At 39.8% G+C, this 9056-nt stretch overlaps 1 pseudogene; it reads right to left on the bottom strand.

Annotated features, from left to right (window-relative positions):
• Positions 1-5887: 5887 nt before the first annotated feature.
• Positions 5888-7299, bottom strand: LOC147724880 (uncharacterized; annotated as a pseudogene).
• Positions 7300-9056: the final 1757 nt, after the last annotated feature.

Raw genomic sequence — 9056 nt, 5'->3', positions numbered from 1 at the left:
ATTGGCGGAGGGAGGGAGGCCACCTTTCCTGGCTTCTTGGCTGATGACGATGCGCAGGACGGCAGGAATCCGACCCATCCAGAAGCATCGGCGCAGGATGGTAAGTGAAGTTTTACATTATTTTCTCTTTTTTTAATTAAACAAACTCCTCCCGCCTCCCCCCATCCACCCCTGGACCATCCCATTTCCACCCCATCTCCCCCAACCCGCCAGTCATACCGGTCGCGAAGACTGTGGGCCTGTGTAGTTGCTTAAAGGGGTGTGTAGTGTTACTGAGACCGACCCGGGCCATGTGGAAGAAGGGCACCGGGTCCCGCAGGGAGACTGCCTGATTGGAGACACTTTGTCTTGCAGTCATGTTTAAAATGCAAATTAATTTTTTGTCAAAAGAGTTGTAGGGCACTTTCAATAGTGGAATGGTTTCTAAAGCTAGAAACAATTCCACTATTGAAAGTGCCCTACAACTCTTGACAAAAATTAATCTCCATCTCCGAATCAGGAAGAGAGACTGGGGGTGGGATGGGGAGAGTGAGCAAGTGCGACGGTGCTTCGTGCCCCAGCGCTTTAACAATCCTCGTGCCTCCGTGCCAGGCGCGAGAACTTCACACTCCTGACCTCACCTCAGCTCTCTCGGAGACCGAGGCCTCCAGTCGTCACCGTCCTGCTGCAGCAGCATTTCTTCCGAGACTTACAGCAATAATGAGCCCCCGGGGTGATCCGCTGTAATGGTGTTTACTTAGGGTGCATAAATACCATGGATATCAAGGCTGTAACCAGACTGTGCATTCGTGGTCTAGATTGATTGTGGCAGTGTTAATTATGGCAATGTGCTTAACTGAACTATGCAATTCTGTGTATAGTTAAATCAAATGTACACTACGGTACACCTATTACTTACTGCGTCAGCAGCAGTCACACTTGTTATAAAACAGCTCTCTCGTAAAGTCTACGTTATCAGCTCTCTTAGAGACTGGTTGTTGAAAAAAATGTTTCTTCCGTTTTAAAAACCACAAGGACAGAGGATGTTTCTGATTCTGTCCTGTTGTGCTTTGATGATTTATTAGTTTACTACTACTGGCATCTTCTCCTCGCATGGCCACTGCCTGTTCTTTCTGTGATGGATGTCCCGGCAGAAAGAGATGGTGTAAAACATTACTAGTTCAAAAGGTAAAAATAATTAATTGAAAATTTTTGTAGTTAAAGTATGGTTGTTGTGACCTGCGGGACAGTTAGCACAAAACTCATCCACATCTTCAACGCCTCACCACTTTCAAAAGTCACCAGCCGCCACTGGCAACAAATGTCCACAACTTTTACAGAACCATGCTTCGAGCACTACAGTCAGTGCTTCCTAGTTCAACGCAAAAGCTGGCGGGTGTGTAGGTTGTCGACGTTTCGACCCCAAAGTATATATAGGTATCACTTGAACCTTAACCGGGGTCTTCCTCAGGACAGAAGTGACGTGGGGGAGGGGGCAAGCTTTTTAGAGCAAAAAATAAAGTGAAGATTCAGTGCTTATGGATGCATGAGCGTTGAGTTAAAATGAAGGAAACATGAGAGAAAAATGTTCAAAATGTTTAGGGCGAGAACAAGAGCTTACTTTCAAGAGTTAATCAAGGGTAGGATAAACTGAGAGTCTGTGGGCACTTCGGCTCCAAACAGTGGAGAACGGTTAAAGGCCGGTGAATTACCTAAAAACAAGCATGAAAAATGGGGCTTAGGGGCCTTGGTAGACAATGCATGATAGGGAAAACACAAACTAATTAGGTCACACTCACTGAAAACGGTCGGGAAATCTCCCTCGTCTCGTGCTTAAATCGCCGATGTCGCTCTATAACTTAGCATTCTGGGAATACATAAAAAGAATACGGACTGGGGGGCGGAGCTTGCCAGAGTCCGTAATGGCCGCTTAATCCCACTGCTCTGCCGTGCCAAACCCAAAGATCCTCAATTATCCTGCATCTGAGCAGTCAGATTGAACCCTGCACCCCTGCCTTGAAGCCCGCTTGCCATCGGGGAGCTGGCGGTTTCCTTTCCGGTGGCGGCGCAGCTTGACTCCCGGAGACTCGCGAGCCGCACTGAGCGGCGTACGGAGGGCCTGAATCCCCGACCCACAGCAGATTAGAGGTCCGGGCAACGTCACGCGACGTGAGGTATCTGGAGGTCCCGGCCCGGATGATGAGTGGACCCCGGGGAGACCAACACAGCACCTTAGTGGGCGGGCGGTGGCAGGCACTTGCAGCCAGCAATCGGAGCCTGGTGGGAGGGCGCGCCAGCCCGGCTGCGCCCCCTGAAGCGATCCCCTAACATTGGACGAGACGGGGGTGAGGCCTCCCCCGGTGGCGGACGAGACAGGCGGGTGCCCGGATTGGCAGCCCCGGATCCCCCACATCAGCGCTCTGCGGCAGGGGGACATAGTGGCAGATACCTCAGGCTCCAACTGGCGAAGGATTGCGGTGACCCCCCCCCCACTTGAAGGTGATCACTGGCATGGAGATGGGCGTGGGCCGGTGAGGGGACCACTGGGAGACGTGGCGAGTACTGCGCACTTGTGTGTATTGCTGAGGCTCTAGTGGTCCTATTGTGGTGTGGTGCGCTATAACGGACCCCACACAGCCACAGCGTGGGGAGCTGGGATACACCTGCTGTGTTACCTAACGGAAGGGGAAAAACTGCCGGGAGTCCACCTTGTGGCCCTCTGGAGGGGGAGCTGCTTCTGAAGCCGGGGGCTTCTTGACACGCTGCGCGGCTGGTGCGGAGAGCCCCCCCCCCTCATTACCAGAGTACACGAGACCTGCACAGGGAGGAGGTAGCGGTGCACTAGCGGTCTCCACCGGGATTGGCCTTCTGGAGCAGTAGTGGTGAATTGCTGACCCTGTCCTAGGAGTGGGCTGCCGCGGCGCCAGCCTCGGGCCAGATCGTAGCTGCTGTGCGCTACGATACGCGTGACGAGGCCTGACTGGACTGGGCCCGCGGATTTCCTTAACTAGCTGACTGGCAAACACGACCCTCTGGCTCTTCCCGTGCATTCCTGGAGAGGAGACCTGAGAATATGGTGAAAGGAAACAAGACCCAGAGCAAGCTTCCTTTCTCACAGAGGCGCTCGCAACAGCAGGGAGCCACAGTTGCCGAACAGGCGCCTACGCCATTGGAAGACGACACGCCGGCAGGTCAGGACATTAAATCTCTGTTGTCCATGGAGAAGGGGGAAACAACCATTACAACGCAAGTATTACAACGCAGTGCTATTACAACGCAAGTATTACAACACAAGTTCTATTACAACGCATGTTTTTACAACGCATGCTGTTACAACGCAAGTGCTATTACAACGTATGTTTTTATATCGTAAATTTATATTAATAAATATAATTCTTTTTGGGAGATTTACTCAGGTATTCTTTAATTTATTTTTTGGTTTTACTATTTTTATTATAAATAATATTTAATTTTTAAAAAATATATTATTTTTTAAAATAATACTCTGGTAATTTCTAATATTGGAAATATTGTTTAAAAAAATTATTATTATTAATTTTCAGATGCAAATTATGGATTAAAAAAATAAGTATTTATATGTATATATATTTTAGTTATTAAAATATTAAGAATTAATTTTGGTAAAATGTATTTCATTTGATGTTCATTTATTCAGTTATCTTTTTGGGAAATATTAAAATTTGCAAAAAAAAATTTTATTTATATTTGTTGGAAAAATGGATATTAATAGTAGTATTAATACTCAGGTTTTAATTTAGAAAATGTATATATTTATTCTATCTTTTTTTCTAGGTATTTTTAAAAATTTAATTTTTAAAAAATTTAATATGTAATGTTTAATATAGGAAATATAATTTAAAATAAAATATAATTAGCTTTATATATTAGTTTTTTTTATTTTATAAAGTAATATTCTGGACATTTTTTAAATTAAAAAAAACAAAATTAAAAAATATTTATTTTGATTGATAAAAATGTTATTAAAAAATAATGTTATTATTTTTTCAAGTTTTACAATATTTTGCATTTTTAATAATTGAAAGGAATATTTTTAGATGTATTTTTAGAAATGTTCTCAGGGTTTTACATTGATCACAATGAAGGCTTTAGTCCTTCATTTATTTCAATGACTACTCTATAGCAACCCGCGGAACTGAATTGTAAGGTCGAAAAACAACAGAAGCAGGATGGAGAAGATGGAAACAAGATTAGCATATTGGTAAGTGATAATAAACATAATTTTTAGTACTTATACAATAATTTAAAACGTTACATTTAATCAAAATAAAAGTAGAAAGACCATGAGTTTTTTAAATTATTTTATTTTGTAAAAAAAATGTTTAAAAAAATATTTATTTTTATTTACATTTTCAATATTTTTGTAACATTTTAACTTTTCAAATACTATTTTTATTACATTTAAAGATAAATACAATAAAAGTTAAATATATAGTCCTTTTTTTGTCTTGCTAAATTTTGATCACGTCGTTAACGTCGAAGTAAGCGGCCATCTTGGATTGCATCGATTGCTGGAAGCAGCAGGAAGCTGATCTGCGCTCAAGGTAGGAAACTTTTATAACTTTATTTAAAGTAAAAAATAGATAAAAATGTATATATATTGTAATGAAAGGATAAGGAGAGGTTGCGGTTTTAAAAAATAGTTCTATTGTGTTTGAATTCAACATGTCGCCGAACATTTTACTTGTATATGCCTTCGTCGGGTTATGTTACGAATAAAGTAATGGGTAAAGATAGAAAAATAAGTAACTGTTAAATTATTTGAAAACATTTTGAACGTTAAATGTTTTGTGTCGAGATAGACATGTATTGGTATTGAAAGTTTGTAGAGGAGTAATAGGATAGCTATGTGATTTTTGAAAAATGATTGCTTTTGGCTTGGTTTGTTAAAATGAAAACTTGTTTTTGGAATTGCTAGTGTGAAAATCGAAGAGATACATTTAGATTAAATTGTTGTTATTTTCGTAAAAGGGGTTTGATTGGTTGCTTTTGTTTCATATTTCATAAGCCAGGAATTTAAAGGATTTATTTTGCGTGTTGCTTTAAAGAAATGAATTGATTGAAATATGAACTGATTTAGTCAGCGAGAAAAAAATAAGTTAGGATGTGATGTTACATAACCTTGAAAATTCTTTTACAGGTTGTGAACGTCACATTTTGCAGTGAAGGATTTTCAGAAAAAAGAAGAATGCCTAAGGATTTTGTAAAGGAATATGGATTTGTTAGCAAGATTGAAATTTTTCTGTTTGAAAAAGTACAGAAAAAAGGAAAAACATTTTTTAGAAAAGCAAAGAAGAATGCTTTACTTTTAAAATGTATTAAAGTAACGATTTTGTACTTTCAAAATGAAAAAGAATTGTTTCAAAATGTTATTATAAGTTTTTGACCTTTTGGAGGAAAAAATTTAAAAGATAAGAACATTGTTCTTTTTTTTATCTATTTCGGGAAAATATGTCAAATATTTAATTCCACACTTTTTTTAAAAACAAGTTTTTTTAACAAATTATTTTCAAGCCAGCATCACTTTTGAAAAACTAAGTGGTGAGGAAAATTTTGTAACTTTAAATGGAACGTTCAAAATGTTTTCAAAAAGTATAGATATTCCATTTTATATTTAATGGAATGAAAATTTATTTATAAAAAAAAGAAGAGTGACTTTACAATGGATTGTAAGGGTTTTTTTGGGGAAAGAAAATCGTAATGGATTTGTCTCCATTTGTAAATGGTGCAGTAGAAAAAATGAAGACTTCTTAAGGTAAGGGAACCCGACAAATATTAATTTAAAAAATGTTTTAAAAAAATGCCAATTGAATTAAATATGTAAAAAAAAAATTAGGACAAAGCAGGAAAGTAAGATTGTGATTAATGATTAGAAATGTAATATGTTAGCAACATTTTCCAGGTAGTCTAATGCCACACAACGAAAATTGTTGAAGTACAGCCAATAGTCTCTCGGACATTTCTTTTGTTTGTCTTGAAGGTCGTGGATTTAGGCTACCTGTTAATGCCTGTGCAAGTCTCATTTCTTGAAAACTTTGCTCCTTTTTCAAAGTTTTCAAAAAAGAGTAGACATTTGGATGATGTTTGCCAATTGTATGACTGAAGGAGTTGTGCCATCCCTCTATGGCATTGTTTGTTTTGGCTCCTCCTTCCAAGCAGGTTGAGTAGCAGTTCCACCACTCCACATGGAAACGTGGCTTCCTCCTGCGACCTGATCTGCTTAGACGCCCAATCCATGTGTCCTCGAAGTAATTTAACAAGGGTGCCAATTTTTCTTTATTTTCAACAAAATATTCCGATTCAGAAATTGCAGTGTAGTACTCATCTACACTTTCAGGAGGTACAAAACAAAGTGCTGTTAATTTCTTTAATTCAACCTGTAATTTGCTATCTGAGCAGTAATCTGAAACCAGGGATGTTTTTTGAAGTTTACGCCAATATGCCCGGGAAAAATGAAAAAAACATCCCTGAATTTGGGTATCCACGTACAATTTATTGATCACATTGATCATAGTCAATTCAAAATCTATAATGATTTTCCTAGGACTTTTTCCGGATGTTTTCTCTTTAATCACTGACAAAAATTCAGTGTAAGTTGCAGATTGTTTATCTGGTAGCAAACTATACACTAAGGGAACTACATTTTTGTTAATCTGTGCATGTATGCTGTAAATTTGGGTGAAAGGATGGGGCATACATTTAAACGTCCCATCCATCATCCAAATTTCAGTATTCTCTCATTTAAAAAGGTTACGGGGAGTGCTAAATATTAGAATTCGTTTAAGAGGGTTTTGGTTGTCATAGAGTAAGAAAGGTTCATTAGAGAAAGAAAGTTAAATCATGAGGAATAATAATGTCAGCAAAAGTTTGAGGAGTAACTGTGTGTGTGTTACTTGCCTGCTTTTTACGTTGAATAATTCTACGCAAATTGGGTATAGTTGGCATATTACAAGCAACATGTCCAGGGACATGTTGTGCAACCTCTCTTAAAATTTGACCAGGAGTTTCATTGGAGGTGGATGCAATATCTTTCATTTTGTTTATTGTTTCGCGTATTTCTATCTCCATTGCAGAGGCAGAGTGGTTATGTTCAGTTGTTTTGATTACGTTGTCACCAACAGTAACCGCTCTGCCGCTGCAACAAGAAGAATAATATTGCACACACCTCCAATGTCTTCTTGGTTCACTTATCCTTTCATTACAATATATATACCCACAATGTTTAAGAAGTCTGTTTCCTTTCCTTGATTTGGTGTAAGATGCTGTGGCCTGGCTTGACATTTTCTGTTGAAAAATTGAAAAGAGATAATAAACATTACTATGTTTTTCTATGTTTTTGTAAAAAAAAATTAAACTGTTTATTTTTTTTTTCACTCAATTTGTGAAGTTACAATAGTAAGTGGCACCCTTACAATATGCAGCACTTTCCCTACTCATGCACTTTCCTGGAGTTAGAATAGTAAGTGGCATATCTTCACTATCAAGCACTTTCCCTACTCATGCACTTTCCTGGAGTTAGAATAGTAAGTGGCACCTCTTCACTTTCCAGCATTTATCTTACTCATGTACTTTCTTGGGGTTCGAATAGTAAATGGCACATCTTCACTATCCAGCACTTTCTCTACTCATGCTCTTTCCTGGATTTAGAATAGTAAGTGGCCCCTCTTCACTATTGAGCACTTTCCCTACTCATGCACTTTCCTGGAGTTAGAATAGTAATTAGCACCTCTTCACTATCCAGCACTTATCTTACTCATTCACTTTCTTGGATTTAGAATAGTAAGTGGCACCTCTTCACTATCTAGCACTTTCCCTACTCATGCACTTTCCTGGAGTTAGAATAGTAAGTTGCACCTTTTCACTATCCAGCACTTTCCCTACTCATGCACTTTCCTGGAGTTAGAATAGTAAGTGGCACCTCTTCACTATCCAGCACTTTCCCTACTCATGCACTTTCATGGAGTTTGAATAGTAAGTTGTACCTCTTCACTATCCAGCACTTTCCCTACTCATGCACTTTCCTGGAGTTAGAATAGTAATTAGCACCTCTTCACTATCCAGCACTTATCTTACTCATGTACTTTCTTGGAGTAAGAATAATAAGTGGCACCTCTTCACTATCCAGCACTTTCCCTACTCATGCACTTTCATGGAGTTTGAATAGTAAGTAAGCCTAAGGCTTAACTCGGACAAAACCGAGGTTATGACCTTTGGCAACCTCGCTCCAGAATGGTCCCCCATCTGGTGGCCTAACCAACTGGGCTCTCCACCCGTCCCTGTGGTAAAAGCGAGAAATTTGGGAGTCATCTTTGACAGCAAATTAACATTCAACCTTCATGTCAACAAGGTTGTCTCCTCTGCTTTCTTTATCTTAAAGAAAATAAAGAAACTGCTGCCTTATCTCCCCACCTCTGCTGGGAAGACCTTAGTTACCACTCTGGTATTTTCCAAAATCGATTATGGAAATGCCCTCTTCCTTAACACCCAGAAACAGGTGTTGCTGAAGCTACAGTCAGTACAGAACGCGGCTGCCAGAATTCTTCTAAACATCCCTCGCCGCCAACCTACCACCCTTGCTATCCGCCAGCTCCATTGGCTTAGAGTAGAGAGCCGCATTAAGTTCAAGGCCCTCTGCATTGCCTATAAGGCAGTGCATGGCATAGGACCTAAATTCTTGACTGAGGCACTTCAGGTCTACACCCCCAAAAGACTGTTGAGATCCGCCAACACTTGCCTTCTACCTGTACCTCGTACCAGAACGGCTACCTGGGGAGACCGTCGCTTTTTAGTGGCTGTACCAAAACTTTGGAACCTTCTTCCACTAAATATCAAAAATGCACCCAACTTGATGAGCTTCCGCAGGCTCGTAAAGACATGGTTGTTTGACCAGTGAATCCTATTACTGTAGTCCTGCTAGTTCACACATGCGCCGAGACACCTTCGGGTATTTGTCGCGCAATAAAAATATCAAAAATAAATAAATAAAATAAATAAATAAGTGGCACCTCTTCACTATCTAGCACTTTCCCTACTCATGC

This window comes from Lissotriton vulgaris, chromosome 4_1, assembly GCF_964263255.1.
Source record: "Lissotriton vulgaris chromosome 4_1, aLisVul1.2, whole genome shotgun sequence".
NCBI lineage: Eukaryota > Metazoa > Chordata > Amphibia > Caudata > Salamandridae > Lissotriton > Lissotriton vulgaris.
This window is presented reverse-complemented; position numbering and strand designations above follow the sequence as displayed.